The sequence below is a fragment of the Callospermophilus lateralis genome, unplaced genomic scaffold, assembly GCF_048772815.1.
Source record: "Callospermophilus lateralis isolate mCalLat2 unplaced genomic scaffold, mCalLat2.hap1 Scaffold_43, whole genome shotgun sequence".
Lineage (NCBI taxonomy): Eukaryota > Metazoa > Chordata > Mammalia > Rodentia > Sciuridae > Callospermophilus > Callospermophilus lateralis.
In genome coordinates, this window is record NW_027514380.1 from 5,670,510 (window position 1) to 5,689,917 (window position 19,408).

A 19,408-nucleotide genomic window follows, 5' to 3' on the forward strand; every position below is an offset into this window, starting at 1 on the left:
AAAAGGCCATTTTTTGATTTCTTCTCTTTCCTTTCCAATTTCCCCACTTATTGATTCTGGGATTGCTTTCTTAAAAAAGCAATTTCTACCTACATCTTCATTCTGCTTCTACAGAATTTGCCTTAAAATAGTGTATCAAAGTCATAGTGATTTCAGAAATAATACTTTGAAAAAAATCCCATCCTCTAGAGAGATATTTTATGTAAAACACAAAACAAAATAAACTAACAATTATTTTATCACAGAATTTCAATGTATTAAAATGAAAATTAAAATCTAATGATCTTTATTTGAAACACTATAGGGAATGAACATGAAGGATAAAGCAATTAGATATTTTCTAAGTTTTAATGAATCTTATTTTTTGAAAAATTGTTGAAATATTTAACCATCCATAATTTTATCTCTTTTCATTTGTTCTTATTATGGCAGAAAAATCAAGACTCTATGAAAATATTTGAGAAGTTAAAACTTTGCAGTTATTTTTACATAGTATTATGTAAAACTATGATTGATCTAGATATCTTTAGAAATATTTACATTATAGGTTTATTGTGGATAAAATGCAATTGATATTTCTTCTTTAGAGCTTTACTGAGATATAATTCACATAACAAACATCATCCATTTAAATATACATCAGTCCTTATATTCATAGTAAGTGCACCCAGCACCACACTTTTCTCTAAAAGATTTTCCTTAACTCAAAGGGAATCCCTAGGATATCTTCATGCAAAAGAATGATACTGGACTCTTATTTCTACCATATCATCTCAACATGGATTAAAAACTTTAATGTAAGACCTGAAATCATAAAATTACTAGAATAAATCATAGGGGGAATGTTCTATGACACTGATTTGGGTAATGATTATTATTATTTTTTTATATAATCCCAAAAGCACAGAAAATAAAAGCCAAGACACACAAATGTGATCAAATCAAAATGAAAGCTTCTGCATAACAAAGGGAATTCTGAACAGAGTGAAGCAACAATCCACAGGATTGGAGAAAACATTTGCAAATCACAACATCTGATAAGGGCTCATTTCCAAAACATTTAAAGAATGACTGAATAACAAATAAACAATTAGCACAATTAAAAAATTGGCAAAGAATCTGATTGGACACTTCTCAAAAGAAGACATACAAATGTCCAACAGGTATATAAAATATGTGTTAAAATAAAAATGAGATACTGTGGCTCACACCTGATAGAATGCTATTATCCAAAAGATGAAAAATAAGTTTTGAGGAGGGTGTGGAGAAAGGTAAAACTTTCACACTGTGGTAATGCAAATTATTATGGCTATTATGAAAAACAGCATGGAGGTTCTTTGAAACCCCCAAAATAGAATTACCATATAATCCACCAATCCCAGTACCAGTGATATATCCAAAGGAAGTGAAATTAATATGGTGAAGAAATATTTGTACTCCATGTTCATTGTAGCAATATTAACAATAGCCAAGACAGGAAGTTAATTTACATGTCAATCAATCAATGTATTAGTGAATAAAAAGTGTGATTGATGCATGCCTGTAATTCCAGTGACTCAAGAGGCTGAAGCAGGAGGATTGGAAGTTCAAAGCCAGCCCCAGGAATTTAGTGAGGCTCTAAGCAATTTAGTGAGAACCTGTTTCAAAATGAAACATAAAAAGTACTGGGTATGTGGTTCAGTGGTTGAGCACCCTGGGTTCAAACCATGGTACAAAAAAAAAATGATACACACACACACACACACACACACACTAGAATACTATTGAGTCTTAAAAAGGAAAAAAATCCTGTCATTAATGACAAGATAGGTGGAATGGAAGGACATTATGTTATGTGAAATGAGCCAAGAACAGAATAAACAAATTTTGTTTGACCTCACTTATATATAGAATCCAATTCTTATATACAGAAGCAGAGAGCAGAATGAGGGAGATAATGTTGGTGTTGGGAAGATGTTGGTTCCAGGGTACAAAATTTTAGTTAGAAAAGAGGAATAAGTTTGAAAGATCAGTTGGTTCAATATGGTGATTATAGTTAATGACAATGTGTTGCATTCTTTTAAATCACTAAGGATATATATATGTATATACACATACATATATGATTTTGTCAATTTTCAAATAATTCAAAAACTAAATAAAAACACTATCTGGATGTCAAGCAGAGTCAATTTTTTTCCTTATATTAGAAAAGATTTTCTGGGCTATTCTTTACCAATGCCCTTCCACATACAATTTTTAAATTTGACTTTAAATTTCCACATAAATGAAGATATTTTTTGCTATTTTTCAGAACACATTTTAAAAAAATTGTTCTAATTAGTTATACAAGACAGTAAAATGTGTTTTGACACATCATACAAAAATAGAGTATCACTTCCCATTCTTCTGATTTTACCTGATGTAAAATCACACCAGTCATGTAGTCATATATTCCACCTATCTTGTCATCAATGACAGGATTTCCTTCTTTTTAAAAGACATCATGTAGGGTAATATTGTCTGATTTATTCTACTATCCTTTCTACCCTCATACCCCCTCCCCTCTCTTCACTCCCCTTTGCCTAATCCAAAGTTTTTTTGGGTTGGCTTATTTCAGTTAGCATAATATTCTCCAGCTCCCTCCATTTATCTGCAAATGCCATGATTTCATTCTTCTTTAAGACTGAATATTATATATATATATATATATATATATATATATATATATATACCGTAATTTCTTTATCAATTCATTGGTTGAAGGGTATCTATGTTGGTTCCATACTAATAGATATTTCGTTGAATATGGTGGACATGAGAGTATTTAGATCATCATTCACAAAATTGAAACTTCTTGTCCTTAAATGTAATATATATCTTCATTTAGGTCTTTAAAATTTTTATCAGGTGTGTTTCACAGTATTTCCTCTAAAGACACATTATGTAAAATTTTTTTAGACGTTTTTAGACTTTTTAAAGGCTATTGCAAATGAAATAGTTTATTTCTGGTGTATTATACATAACTGAATTTTGTATGTTTATCTTATATCCAGAAAATTTTCTAAACACATTTACTTATTCCATTAGTGGATTATCATGGGTTTCTATACACTTGATCATATGAGCTCAAACATCTAAATCAGAGACTGAGTTATTGAGGTAAACTAGTCAGTTAGCACTAGACAAGGACTGATGTCAAAAGGAATAAAGTTATTGTGCATAGACTTCATAGAAATTATTAGATGAAGTATTTTTCATTTCCTTTATTGCATATTTTATGCCAATACTTAAAGCTATGGATGTAAACTTCAATAGCCTCTAAATTCCATGTGGAATTACTTTAATTTTTGGTGTCGTTTTCCAATCACAATTGAACAACCAACCCAGATTTCTTTTAACTTTATCTCATTTTAGTAGACACCTATCCCTGTAAGCCTGGAATAATGTGACTATTAATATTAATCACTTGTTTTGAAGAACTGCTCATAGACATCCCATTGTCTCAGATTGGCTTTAGACTTATTGATTACCTGAGACTGATCTGGGCTTTGGGTTTCAGAGACACCGACTGTTTAACCACAGAAGGAAAGTCGTCATTACTGATAAGGAAATATAGCTTAGTGAAGGGATTTTTTTTAAGAGAGAGGTGTGTGTGTAAGAGAGAGAATTTAATATTTATTTTATAGTTTTTGGTGGACACACATCTTTGTTTGTATGTGGTGCTGAGAATCGAACTGGGCCGCACGCATGCCAGGTGAGCACGCTACCGCGTGAGCCACATCCCCAGCCCAAAGGGGTTTAATTCTAGAGGAAAAGGTTATATTCTTCGTTTTAGTTAAAGAAACCATTCTTTTAAAACCATTTAAAACTCAAAGCTAAAAGGATAAAGTTCTCCTATTTGGAAGTGGCTTGCTTAGGAAATGTAGAAATAACTAGATTGGTTTTAAAATGTAAATATTGGTTGAACTGGTAGAATTAAAGCAGAATGGGACCGAAAGAGAAAAAGACAAGTTCATTTGACACTCTGGTAGATAGACAGATTATCTGGCAAAAACTGGAACTGCCTTAAGTGAAAAATTGTGATTTAAAGAATGGGGAATACAGATTCAAAGGGTAGGTAAGAGTATAACTGCTATCAACAAAGAACTCCTTTACTATGTGCACATATAAATACATCACAGTGAATCTCCACATCATGAATGCAACCATAAGACTGGGATCCTAATTAGAATAAGATGCACTCCATATTTGTATAAATACATCAAAATATATTCTACCGTTATGTGTAACTAAAAAGAAAAAATTAAAAAAAGAAATAAATTGAGAAAAATATGAAAGTAAAAAAATCCTGGAGGGTGTATAATTAATGACTGCTGTGTAAAAAATCAATAACAAAGTCTCAGTGGAATAATAAGTATTTTTTTCTCATTGTCTGTGGGCTACTTGAGTTTGGCTTATTTAGGTTTGGCCACGTATCTGTACTTCATGCTGTAAATTTTCTCATGATTACAGCATCCTTCAGAAAAATGGATTGAAGCCTGTATAAAAAGCTACTTAATACTGACAAAAATAAGATACTTTGGAGTATGCATAAGTATGGAAGATACATTTAAAATTTTCAATGTTATGTTTAAAATGCACATCACTTCCTTTTTTAAATATATGACAATAGAGTATATTTTGCATTTATACAAACATGGAATACATCTCAAAGTCAGATTGATTCTACTGTCTTCCTATTCTGATCCTCAGTCCCTTCTTTTATTCTCCTTTGTTTAACCTACTGAACTTCTATTCTTCCCATTCCCACCCCTTGTTGGTGTTTGTGTTCATATATCAAAGAGAGCATTTGACTTTTGGTTTTTTGCAATTGGCTTATTTTGCTTAGCTTAATAGTCTCCAGATCCATCTATTTCCCAGTAAAAGCATTAAAGTCATTCTTTTCATGCCTGAGTAATATTCCAAGGTGTATACACCTTGGAATATATATATATATATATATATATATATATATATATATATATATATATATATATATATATATCACATTTTCTTTATCAAGTCATCTGTTGAAGGGCATCTAGGTTTGTTCCATAGTTTAGCTATTATCAATTGTGCTGCTATAAACATTGATGTGGCTGTGCCACTATAGTATGCTGATTTTAAGTCCTTTGGGTATATACCAGGGAGTGGGATAACTGGATCAAATGGTGGTTTCATTCCAAGATTTTTAAGGAATCTTCATATTGCTTTCTAGATTGGTTGCACCAATTTGCAGTTCCACCAGCAATGTATGACTGTACCCTTTTCCCCACATCCTCGCCAACATTTACTGTTACTTGTATTCTTGATTGTTGTTATTCTAACTGGGTGAGATGAAATCTCAGTTTAGTTTTTATTTGCATTTCTTTAATTGCTAGAGCTGTTGACCAATTACTACCTTTATATTCATATCTCTTATTAGTTTATTAAACATGATATTGCAACATGCTCTGAAGAGGTCCATCACAGTGAGATAGACATACTTCTGTTGAGTTGAGAAAACCCTAAAGGTAGAATCCTGTCTATTGAGGTCCATCCATCCTTCTTTCCTTCCTGCCTTCCTTCCTGTGGTCTCTTCTCCCTTCCAACTTCTCTCCTTACTTTATTCCTTTTTGCTTCCTTTCTTTTGGTCCTTGAGCAGTCTCATCCCTTTATGGGCATTTTCTGTTATGGGAAGAATCTAATTCATCAATTTTCATCATAACGTCAATAAAATATTTCTCATTCTTTACTACCACTGGATTGGGATTTAGATGGTTGGCTCTCTAAGTTCTCAAGCCCCTTTTGATTCAGACTAAAATACACTACTGAATTTTCTGGATCTCCAGCTTGCAGATGGCAGATGTTGCACCTTCTCAGCCTGCATATAATCATGAACCAATTCCCTATCTATCTACCTATCAATCATCAATAATCTATCTGTCATCTACCTATCTATCATTTCCTGTTGGTTCTTTTCCTATGGAGGATACTACTATGAACAGTAGTTCATTCAGATATCAATTCAGATAATTTAAAATTTAAATCTGTATTGAAGTTATACACAGAATTCTCACTTCTACCCCTGCCTACCTCTCCTGGTTATCACTGTTTTCCAAAGCTAACCATTTTGGTTAGTGTGTCAGTTAACCTTACTAGTTTTAATGCACTTCAGAACAAATACAAATACATATTTCTATTTTCTTCTTTCTCATACAGGACACATTTTGTTCATTCTTCATATTTATTGTTTCCTCAAAATGTAAATATATCTTGCAGGTCTTCTTCCCACAACATTACATTGATTTCTTTATCCTCCCAATTTGTAGCTAATGATTCTCTATTGTTTGGATGTATATAACTTATTCAACCGACTTTCTGTTGTAGTACACCTGTTTCATTTCTCATATTTTTGCGAATACAAACAGTGCCACATGTCATCTTATTCTTGGCAATCTCTATGGCATTGCTTGGGCAAAGAATAAAGTCACCTATGATTTTGGTAGTTATTGTCATATTTTTCTCCATAGAGTTTTTACAATTTGGATTGCCCTCAGCAGTGTAAGGGAATATCTCATTCACTTGTTTTCCCCATAGTCTTGTAAATGTACTGTCTTGTCCAAATTTTGGATTTTTGCAAACCTGAGAGATTAGAAATGGTATTTGAGTGAAGTATTAATTTATGGCTCTTATTATAAAAGAGAAATAAGTATATAAAACCCTCAATTATTTCATATATTCCTTCTCTAATTTTATATATTCCTCTATATTTTATATTGCCAACTACGTGCTTATATTTGTCTATTTTTATCTAGGTTGTTATTGCTCATGTTCTTTCTCCTTCTTCTTGTCCTTTTATTTTTTATGGCACTGGGGATTTAATCTAGTGGTGCTCTACCACTGATGTATATCCTCAGCTCTTTATAGTTTTTATTTTGAGACAGAGTCTTGCTAAATTCCTTAGGGCCTCACTAAATTCCTGAGGCAGCTTTGAACTTGTGAACCAGCATCTTGGTCACTAAGATTACAGATGTACACCATCATGCATAATCATTTTATATTAATTTCATGTTTGGTTTCCTCACTGAATCATGTTATTGTTATTTTGGTTGTTTATCATGAAATTCCCAAGAGTTCAGTAGTAATATTTTAAAACAGAAGTACTTGAACATATTGCTTACTAGTTCTCATGTTGCTTTTTTTACTTTCTTATCTAATTGCATGTGTCCATACCACCAATAACAGGTTAAATAATAGTGATGACAATGCATGTTTTGTTTGGTACCTAGTTTTACTGGAAAAAGCCTCCTGTGCTGTCATAATAAGTAGATTGCTGGTTTTTGAACTGCGATAAATGTGTATTGTCAGAAATATTGTGAGATAATATTCACCAATTCCTTTTTGAGTGTTTTAATCAAGAGTAGCTCAGATTTTATCATTTGTCTTTTCAGCATTTATAGATTATCATGATTATTATTTTTGGAATTAGAAATATAATGAAGAACATTAGTAGATTTCTGAGTATTGAGCAATCCTTGCCTTTCTCGAACAAATCCCTACTTTATCAGATGTACTTTTTTATTATACTGATGGATTCACAGCTAGTATTTTATTTTGATTGTGCACCATATTTAGTTATTGGTTTGGTCATAAGTTTATTTAGTTTCTTTTTATTAGCTTTTGTTTTATTTTATTCTTGTTTTTAAAAAGATTTTGGAACACTTCCATAAGTTTTTATTCTGAAACACTTTAGATAGCATTAGAATTAACTGTTCTTCATAATTTTGTTACAATTCCCATGTGAATCTTCTGAGCTTTTGCTTTGGGTAGATTTTTTTGCACACTTTCTCTATTTATTGATTTCAGTGTCATTCCATTCTTACTTCCTATTTTTTTGTGAAATTTTTTTCCACTAAAAACTTTTAGGATTTTAGCCTTGTTAAAAAATTCATAATATATATATATGGTGCAGATACTGATGCTGATAAAATAGAATGCCCTCTCATTGTGGAAACTCGTGTCCTTTAGAAGTTCAGAAATTTGGATAATTACTTCTCCATTTCTTCTCCTTTATTTTCCATGTTTTTTCTTCATGAAACTTCTTGTAATCATAGGGATATCCTGAAAAGATTCTCTCATTTTCTTTCCTACTTATTTTCTTTATTTCATTCTTTGATTCTATTTTTGGAGAATATTTTTCAATCTAATTATTAATCCTTTTATTAATTTTTCTTTATTTAATTTTATTTTTTGAACAGGGTCTCAGTAAATTGCCCAAGCTGGCCTCAAACTTGTAATCCTCTTGCCTTAGCCTCCTAAGTAGCTAGGATTACAGGTGTGCACCACTGTGCCTGGTTTCTTCTGCTAATTGATAAGCAGTCATTTGTTCTTATCATTTCATGTCTTTGGAAATAATTACAATAAGTTTGTCAGGAATTTTTCTCTTTGCATTATCTATGTTTTCTTTCATTTTCATTTTTGTTATTGTTTTGTTTGTTCATGTCCCTGTCTTTTGTAGTAGAGGCTTTCCTTACTATGTGGATATATAGTCATATTTAAGAGTGAGAAACAAAAATGCTTATTGAAAGTTGTATGTGGGTGTTGGATGAGTTTGCTGTTGGATAGGCTTTTCTCTAGGTGTTGAGAAAAGTTCTAGTTTTATTATTAGAAAACTCCCAAGTGTAAGATAATGCTAGAAGTCAACTATTATGTTGACATTTGGTGATCTGGTGATCAAGACATTGGCACATTCAAATTCTTAGAGTCAGGACTTCTCACTAAATTACCAAAAAACAAAAATGAGTTCTAAAATTAGTTGTTTTTTTTAAATGAAGACTTTTAAAATGAAAGCACACTAAAGCACATGTTAGATAATTGCCAATTAGACTAAAATCCACCAAAACTACTCCACCATATGTACACTGGTAATTAATTTGATAAACATATTTTCTACTTTCCAAATTCAAGTCCTATCATCATTCAGTAAAAGTCAAAGTCATTATCTTGATCAAATTAAATCAGTTGTCTCATTGCTATATTAAAATGTGCCTCTAAGTATTGCTTTGAAGTTTTTAATATGAAGTAAATGGCATGAACTACATAGAATGATGCTATACATAGGAATGTGTCTTGGCTTGAGTGTGACTCTTCCATTACTATCACCCTCAGGCTGACCTTGGCTGGCTATGTGGCTGTGGTCATTTATTTTTCTCCCTGAATTTACATTACTTATCTACAAAATAGAGGAATTAAATTAGATACCCACTAAGTTGACCTCTCCCTCTTAGAGTCAATGAAAATATCAATCAGAATCTATTTTTATTATCAATTTTCAGAATGAGAATGGGAAACTGAGGCACACGGGTTAAGATACCCATTGTGACATCATTAGGAATTCCTCATAACTCTGGAGCAGCTTGTTTTAAAACTCAAGGGAGCCAAAGGGGTTTGCATCAGTGCAATTTCAATGTCAACAGGGATTTAAAGGAAGCAGCTCAGTATTATTTTCTTCTATTACTAAGTGAAAGTTCTCTACGTGCTTGAGGTTACCTGAGAATTAAGAGAAAACAATGAATCACTGATGAAGAAGAAATGAATCTTAAAGAGAAACTTAGTAGAGCAATATTTATCATTATTTCTTCTTGATTTATTGATGCAGTCTGAATGAACATTGGCTTTTTCCTCAGTGTGAATGATAGAGTTTTGGATCAGCATTCTTCTCTAACAGAGCATGATGAATAGGATTCAGATTTTTATGATGAAATAGAGCCATCAACATTTACAGTTTCCATCTTCCTCTACTATATCCTGGTCAAATCATAGATTGTTCCTGGTGCTTAAATCAATATTTTAATATGGCAAAGTGGAGCAAATCAGGAAACTTCACTGGCTTGGTCAATTTGCTTTCTTTAGATTAGCATTGTTTAGTTTTAGTAGCACAGAGGAATAAAAAAATTAGGATGATTTAGGTGTTCAGTAAAATTGTTTTCTATATTTATCTGTAGTTTTCCATTCAATTTCTTTTCTGGCTCTTTTGTCACCTGACCAGTTATCTAGAGCTCTTTCATATAAAGTAATCAACTAAAATAATTCATGTTAATTTTCTATAAATATGATCTTCACAAACAATGATTGTATGTATTTCTGGGGTAAATGTGGTGCTTTGATATATGTTTACAATCTATAATATTTCAATTAGCAAAACCACAACTTCATATGCTTCTGTATTTTTGGATGGGTACAAACATCTAAAGTCTATTCTTTAAGAAATTTTGAAATGTGCAATGTCTTATTATTTATTATAGTCATCATTCTGTGCAAGAGAGAGTGACTGCTATGTCTTGCACAGAATTATGTTAATTTTTAAAATGATTCAATTTCTATCCTGTTGTTAATGTTCAATTTTTGCATTTCAAAGAGAAGACTTCCTCCAGTGGAAATGAAGTAGGTATTCAGAGAAGCTATTCCTGCTAAGACAGTCTTTCGGTGATCATGCAATCATATCACATGAACTGTGGTTACTAAATTTGGTAATACTGAAACCCTACAAGAGATATGCAGAAACTGAATCTAATTTTTGTATCAACTTTATCTAAGAACTATTGATATTTATGCTTGTGTGTTTCAACTATCATAAATGAAACAATTTTAAAGAAAAGTTCTGGATCTAAGACATCCTCTCCTTGACTATTCTGGGTTTGCTCTAGGATGTGGTTATAAATCCTGGAAAGCTTTGTTCACAGGGAATACTCTTTGATTCATTTATTCATTTTACATTTATTAAACATGTACTATGGGGAAGGCATGGTGTCTTACCTGAATTTAAAGAGCTCACAATATATGGGAAATAACATTTGGACAAAATTATAACTTAAGTTCTGTAGTACAGCTATGTGCAGAATTCACTGATATAGCCTGAACTCTAGTTTCAACTTTTTTTTTTTTCTTATTTTTAGCACTTGGAATCCATCTAAAAAAGCTATGCTCATTATGCAGAAAAGAGTGGGAGAATTTTCTCTTACATTCAGTATAGTTATAAAAGTAATACTTCAAGTTCTTTTTATGCTTTTAAGATTGTGAATAGTTCTGCACAAATCCATGAAATGTATATAAAAGTAGTATTTCTAAAATGATTACCTAATCAAGTTTCACTTTTCTTCCCCCAAAGATGGTCATAGTGGAAATGTTCCAAATTAAATTAGTACATAAAAATAACCAAAATATCAGAGAATGATTTACAAATATTAAAAACCAATATGAACATAATTTTAATTTAATATAACATAGTTTGGCAGATTTTGTGCACAGTGGCCATAATTTTAAGAAAGTAGATAGCTCCCCTTTAAACAAAGAACGTCATAGGCAAAGTATTCCAGATTATGTGGCTGTTTCAAAGGCAGATGGTTGAATCACCTACATAATTGGAATTTAGCTCTTTCAGATCCTATCCTTACCTAAAGTATGTGTACCTTGTCATATCTTTTACAGCACTCTTTGGGCATTAGCAGATCAGAATATATATATACTGTTTTGTTAGGACCCACCTAGCTCATGTTGATTTTCTGTGGAGATAGTATTGTTTAGAAATAATGGGAAAAAAATGGTATAAAGATGTAGAGCACTTTTGTTAGTAGTTCTTTTCCAGGCTGAAGGGATAAATTATAAATGGTAGAAATGAAAAGCATGACGACAAAAAGTTTCACTAAAGTTTTTATTTTCAAAAACTTTCTCAACTAAAATTTCTAATTATTATATATTTGTATAACATGATAAAATATACATTCATATATATTATATAAGAATTATACATATAAAATTTTATATATATGGGAACTTGAGAAACCAATCAGAACCAAAAAGGGAGATCACTTGGTGGTCTGGCAATTTATTTTTGCTACTCTAAAACCCAGAGTTAAGCAGCAGTGTTCTTCTTATAAACAGGTTGTATAGACTTCTATAGGAAATAATGAAAGGATGCTTTATTTTCATCTAGGTCAAATATTCTTCATGTTGCCAAAAACAAACAAACAAACAAAGAGGGAAAAAATGGAAAAGAAGTTAAGATACAAGTGAATACCAATTCATAAATGTAGATTTGGCTGATTTTATTATAGTGCAAACAAATATACTGAATATATGCAGATAACCAGCAAGTGGCTGCAAAGTTATGTTGTATTTTTAGCTCTGGAATTATTTTTAGCTATGTAATTAAAATTATAGTTATTATACATTATCCTACTTTTAGTAACAGTTGGAAGATATTAAATTTGATTACTAATTATACTGAGCTTATTTTGATGCACAGTTTTCATAATTATTAGTATGATCTCTCCTCACCCCTTACAATGTATCTAAGCATATGATATTTCACAATCTTCAGCATTCTTTGTTAGGTTAGAGTATGTTCTGTTTTCCCCATACCTACAATAACCACCTAGAATGTTCTCTCACTTTATGTTAATTTCCTTCATAATTTTTTTAGTGCATTTTTTGTTTATATGGTGTATTTATCTATCTCTCTATGTTAGGCTATAGTTTCCAGTGCTAATCAGCAAGGAACCCTTTGGGATCTATTATTGGAGCCCAAAATTCAAAAGTAAATATAGACAATATGCATCTAGAAATTTAGATATATTTAAGTTTTTTTTGGAATAGGTATAATAATAGCTACATATAATATATGTAACTAAATGACAACATTTGTTTGCCAGTAGCAATAAAATGCAAATTGCCTTTTAAATGCTAATTAGTAAATGGATAATTAGATATTACTCTAAAAATTAAGACTTATGAAACTCTTAACATACTTGTGAAATGTAAATATATTTTCACTAATAGTTACAATCAGGATAATTGGCTTTGTTATAGCTATTAGAAATACTGCAATTGGAGCTGGGAAAAATACTGCAATTGGAGCTGGGATTGTGGCTCAGCGGTAGAGCACTCGCTTAGCACGGGCGGGACCCGGGTTCGATTCTCAGCACCACATAAAAATAAAGGCATTGTGTTGTGTCCATCTACAAAAAAATAAATAAATAAAAAACAAAAAAAACTCTCTCTCCTTGAAAAAAAAAGAAATACTGCAATTACTCAAACATACAACTTAAATATAAGCACAATTCCAGCATTTGCTAATTGTTTTTCCCTCTTTTGAATACGATTAAATCTTGAATAAATAATAGATATTGAGGGACACCTAGCTTGGTTCCATAGTCTAGCTATTGTGAATTGAGCTGCTATAAACATTGATATGGCTGTGTCACTATAGTATGCTGATTTTAAGTCCTTTTGGAAATGTGGTATATATACTCAATGGAATATTACTCAGCTTTAAAAAAGAGTGAAATTATGACATTTGCCAATAAATGGTTGGAGTTGGAGAATATCATGCTAAGTGAAATAAGCAAATCCCACAAAACCAAAGGCCTAATGTTTTCTCTAATATGCAGATGCTAATTCAGAATAAGGCAAGGGACACTAGGAAAGAATAGTGTTTCCTTAGATTAGGTAGAGGAAGGGGAGTGGAGTGGATGTGGGTATAGGAAAGAGAGTAGAATAAAACAGACATTATTACTTTACGTATATATGTTTCTACATGACCAATATAATTCTGCAACATGTGCACTCAGAAAAATGAGAAATTATATCCCATCTATGTATGATATATCAAAGTGCATAAAAATGCATTCTACTGCAATGCATAACTAATTAAAACAAAAAAATTAAAGAAATAGATATTAATTAAATTCACCTAGTTTCAAAGACAATGAGAGAAGATCAAGATACAATTTTAAGTTTACTTAGCTTTGGGCAAAATGCAACTGTGAAAATGAGGGAAATGTAGTAGAGAAAATTCTTAAATTAGATTGTTTTTTTTCTTTATTGTGAGGCAATTTTGAGACACTTTGCTTTCTCTTTCTTGTGCTTACTGAGAATTTTGCTGTTTGTTGTTGAGCTTCATGTTACCCACGCTGCTGATGAATGGGATATTTTTGGTTATGGTGTGCCCTTCTTTTTTTAGTCTAACTATGCTTTATTGATGCTTAGACTAAATGACTAGAAAATTGGACTTTGATAAAAAACTAAGTACATTCACAAAAAATTTTCAGGTATATTAAAATGTAGAGTTTCAACACATTCTTTAAGTTTTTTTTTTTTTTAATCTCTAACAGTCAACTAAATTACAACAAGAAGAAAGGGATTCTGAATGGATTGCATTTCTATGTTTAAGGCAGTAATCATAGACATCTACCTCAGGACTGGAAAGGAAGAGAAACTTAACTTTCTCATAGATTTTTTTAGGTTATCCAATATGAAGTCATTTAAAACACTGTTTAAAACTTTGATATGCTGATGTCACATACATTTAGAGGAAAAAGGCTTTAATTTTAAAGAAGGAAAATGATATTGCCAAACACAGAGACTAGCTTTTACATGTATTTTCTATTTCTACTACTGTCTTACAAAATGAATAGAAAGAAGAGTAATTATCTGTGTTAGCAAATAAAACATAATCACTTACACAAATAGCTGTACTTTGTTCGATCCATTTAAAACTTTTCCTTTATTAAAAATTAAAGAAATGTCAGATAATGAACTAAAGAGTACCTTAAAATAGTAATAAACATTAGGTTTTCTAGACTGCAATGAAGGTTCCTAGTATCAGAGAAAGAATAAGGGGGTCAAAAACAAGAAGACTAAAGGACAGAGCCTGAGAGAAAGGGGGAGTGAGAGAAAGGGAGGGAGAAAGGGAATGGGCGGGTGAAGAAGAAGAACCCTCTTACTGAGAGATGAATTTGGTAAGCAGTGAGACATCCTTCCAGGGCTCCTCAGTAGCAGCATTAACAAGTACTCCCTGCGATAGCATTTGGAGTATCAGAACAGAGTTGTTGCTGTCAGAGTTTGATATTTATTGGAGTAGAGCAGAGGAACTTGAGGACGGGGCTATCCGATTAGAAGCCACGGTTATTCCATTAAGACAAGCAGTAACCTTTACAAGTTACTGTGATCATTTAGAAACTGACATTTGATTTCCCTGTGTACTCGGTCTCCACAATAATTTGCTTCCTCTAAATGAGCAGCGAATGGTGTTCAACTTTACGGCTAGGGTACCAGAAACTGCATTTCAGAAGTTGGCAGGAAGTGTACTTAGTTGGAGGGGAAATTATTGGAAAAGAATTGGAACTGCTTTTATGAGTAGAACACTGAGGGAGACAATATCAACAGAAATAAAGTCTACTGCCATGCTTAGAATGTGTCTTAATTGACTATTAAATCAGGTTAAGTCCCCATGGGACTTTGGTCCAGACCAGTACTACTTTTTATCTTTGCCAGAGTTTTAATATGGTTACATTTGAGCATTCTTATCAGATGCAAATATTGGTGCCCCTGTTTCTGTCTCTTCCATCAGATCTGAGGCAGTTCTTTCTCTCACTCTCCCTTTCTCTCAGGCTGAGAAGTTCTATTTTCATCTACTGGAATTTCCACTGATGACTCTAAAGTCTGTAACTGAAGCCAGTCCACCACCTGGATTCTGTGTTCTTTCCTTGTCCTCCTGCCTCCTTGGGAACTGCATCCATTTCCATCACTTTCTACTGTCTTGGCAGCATCATTCTTACTAGGGCTGTCTTCATAGAAGCATAAAAATCTACCTTATTCTTTCTCATATTAAATCAGCATTACCAAAATGAATTTAAACACTCTCCCTTTGCCTTACTTCCAAATATTTTTCTATCCAAACTTTCCCTCCAGCAAAATTTTCAGACAGTTGACTTGTAAGATCTTGGTACTTTGTACTCAGTCTTCAATGACTGCAGATGGCCCTCTGTCTCTGCCTAGTTACCCTCTGTCCCTGGCAGTTTCAAGGTTGTTAGTGTGTGTGTGAGTGGGGTGGCGATTCAGAAAAAGAGGTGCTGCATTTGTTGCTCTCTGCTACTTCTAATGGTCATCTGTGCAGGAGCACAAAGAAGGGGTAAGGCAGCAGCCTTTTTATCTTTTACTGGGAGCACCTAGGTGAGTTGGAGTGGGAATTTGAATCAGCTGGGGCCCCTGGCTAACTCTGACTGCAGGTACCTAGTACATCCAAACATGAAGATAGCAATTCCTTGGGGGTTGCCAGTACACTGTGGATTGGAGTTTGAAAAGGGGTGATGTTTCCATCTTTGGTTGTTTATATATCATTTTGCACTTAGTCCCACAAATTATGTAGTGACCCTGAGCAAACCCTAGTTGGAACCTGTTCTCACCAAGGTCACTGTGACGTTCATGCTGCAAATTTCAGCAGAGACTCCACCGTGGCTTGTCTTCTCTAACCTTCAAATTTGGCCATCACCAGCCAGACCACTCCTATATTCTCAACACTTTCTTCCCTCTAGTTCTGTTGCCACCATCAATCCTGGATCTTCCTCCTGTGTCTCACTGCTGGTCTGCTTTGCAGAGTTCTCCTTTTTCTCTTGCTTGGTGATTAGTGCTAGGGACTGTGGATGATGTGGGGTGGAATGAAGGTTCTGCCTTTCTCATTCACATGGCTTTTATTCCACTGTGTGTTAACTGCCCTGTCCAATCTACCTGTTCAGCTCAGAAGTGAGCTTCAATGCTGACTGTGCCACTGTGTCCAATGACTGCATCTGATCTTCCCTCCTGTTCCCACAGGTACCACATATTCTTCTCAGATAGCTGAGAAGTTCATCTTTGCTAATAATAGCTGCAGCTTATCAAGCACCTCCTAAATCCTAGCCTTATTGTTTAATCACTTAATTTCTAAGGTCCACTATACTTCAATTTAAGTATTACCATCTGCATTTTATAGATGAAAAAGGCCCAGGGAGTTTATAGATACATTCTGAGAACACAAAATTGCTATATTTCTCAAATGTTGGTTTAATTCCAAAAGGTGTCTCTTCTTTTAGTCAAAAAGTATATTAATGATATTTGTATTAGATACTAATGAGCTGTTTTGTTATCTTTTCTAGTAAATAAGCAATGTTAATGAGCCAGGCAATAATTGCTTTATATATACTAATCTATTTAGTCAACAAGCTATAAGAATTGTTAAGGTCTTTTATTGTAACACTGCTACTGTAGAGCTGAAGACGCTGAGGTATGGAAGAGTTTAGTAATGTTCCCAAAATCACACAGCTAGTGGGAGGAAGAGAACCAGGGATTATTTTAATCAAGGCAATCATCTCTAAACCCTAAGTTCTAGTCATGGAAGAACATCCCCTTTCTTGCTGTTTAATTGCGAGCCAGGGCTGAGGAGTTAGCAAAGTAATTTCTTCATTTTTCACATTCTTCACATTTTAAACAACAGTCATAATATGCTCCTTCTCCATTTTCACTGGAAAAGTTAAAGGCATGGAACGTCTTGGAACCAAACATGTCATGATCTTCTAAACACATTGTTTAAATCTTTAGTTTCATGCAGTGCCTTTCTCCTTCCTGCATGGAGAATTTGAATGTCCTATAGTCCTAAATGATTCTTTTGAAGTTTGAATTAGCCATAGTTGAATAACATGGGGGAAATAAAATGCTTAAAGTGATGAGATAAGTAACTGTGGAGGCAATGTTTAAAATGTATAATGGATTCATTCTTCACATATTTTTTCATGACCGCTATGTGCCAGGTTTTGCATTAGATGGAAGGGAGGCAATAGTGGGTCACATCTTCCCATACAGATTTCAGTTTTCTGGTACAGACCAGAAAACACGGGGGCCATGATTCCATGGGACATCGGGAGAACAGCATCTACAGGAGTCCCCAGGCAGGAGGAGGCCTGCTTGCTAAGTCCATGAAGACTAAAGAACTTTAGAAAAAATGTGAGCAGCAGTTTAGACTTAACTTTAAATCCTGATTGTGTACTGTGTAACCTTTCAAAACCTCATTTTCTTCATTTGTGAAATGGGTTACTGCCTCACTACACTGTGTAAAGTAATAAATGAGTTAAACTGTATAATGTTTAGATCATACTAAAACACTCACTAAAACTGAAACATTATTATTGCTATTATAATTATAATTATTCTTGTTAGAGCTGAAGCTGAGCTCATGGAATGGCAACTGTCTCAGGTGGAGGAACAGCTGATGGTAAAAAGTTCTTATCCACCCAAAGGACTCCACCAAATAAACTCTCACAACATTCAATGAGATAGGCCCTATTTAGGACAAAATGAAATTATAGCATTATTCACCTTTTCTTTCTCTGTTTTACCCTGTATTATACAGTGGAAAGTCAGTTGTGGCTAAAAATGACATGGATGGCAGTGATTCTTGTCAAACCTCAGGGAATCTGTTCTTGGGCTTCCATTAGGGTGGATGTTTGAGGGTAGCCAACAAATCTAGTCAACACTCAAAGCTTCACCTGCACAGATGGTATGAGCTTTTCAACATCACTGTCACCAAAACTTAAGCTTTTGGTAATGCTTTTCCTAGGATTTCTGGGTGGAAAACTGCATCTCCCTGCCTCACCTTCCCCAAGTTTGATGACTCTGAAGTAAGCTTCTGATTTCCATTGGATTATAGCTTCTAAATTTACTTAAATAACTGAAAATAAGGGTTGGGGATGTGGCAAATGGTACAGCATCTGCCCAATATGCAGTGAGGCTTGGGTTCTATCCCCAGCACCACATAGAGGCGTGCACATGTGTGCACGCTCACACACACACACACACACACACACACACACACACATAGAGGCACACACACAAATGAATAAAAAGTTAAAAAAAAACAAGGCAACAGTAGAAACAAACATTTATTAATTAGAAATTATTCAAAATGAGTTTTTCCCAAGTACTTAAATACTTGTTTCTTACTTTTTTGAGATGAGATCCACCCAGCTTAAACTTTTGAAAACAGAGTCTAAGGATATTCTGTCACTTCTATGACTAATTGAAGTCTCCAATCATGTGCTTTATCAGTCAGAAAAACAAAACCCACACTAGATATTTTTGATGAAGAGAAGTTACAAGGTAGGAAATTGACGAAGTGTTGGAGTACTAATAAGGCAAAGAAAGGACGCAGAGAGGATTCTTGCCATAAGTAACTGAAGCCAACAACTCTCACCCACAGGACTGGGGAACAAAAAGAAGGGGCCCTGTGGGGCCAGGGTGCAGACCTCTGGGAGGAGTCACTGTCCTTTGCTGTAAAGTGAGGAGATGCAGTGAGCCTCACTGGGGTTCATGGGAAAAGACTGAACATTGGAATTAACTGCCCCTGATTGGCCATTGCTGGAGCAATTTGACAAGAAGCAAAGCAAGATGTTTATTCCTGTTCCTCCAGCCTTCCAGTCCCCTCCAATGCCTTTATGGTGACAGAGGAGGCCACAGCCAAAGGAACAATGAAGTCTGCCAAGTCCTGGCCTCAGCCTCATAACACAGATTGTGGAGGAGTGGGTTTGTTGCTGAGAGA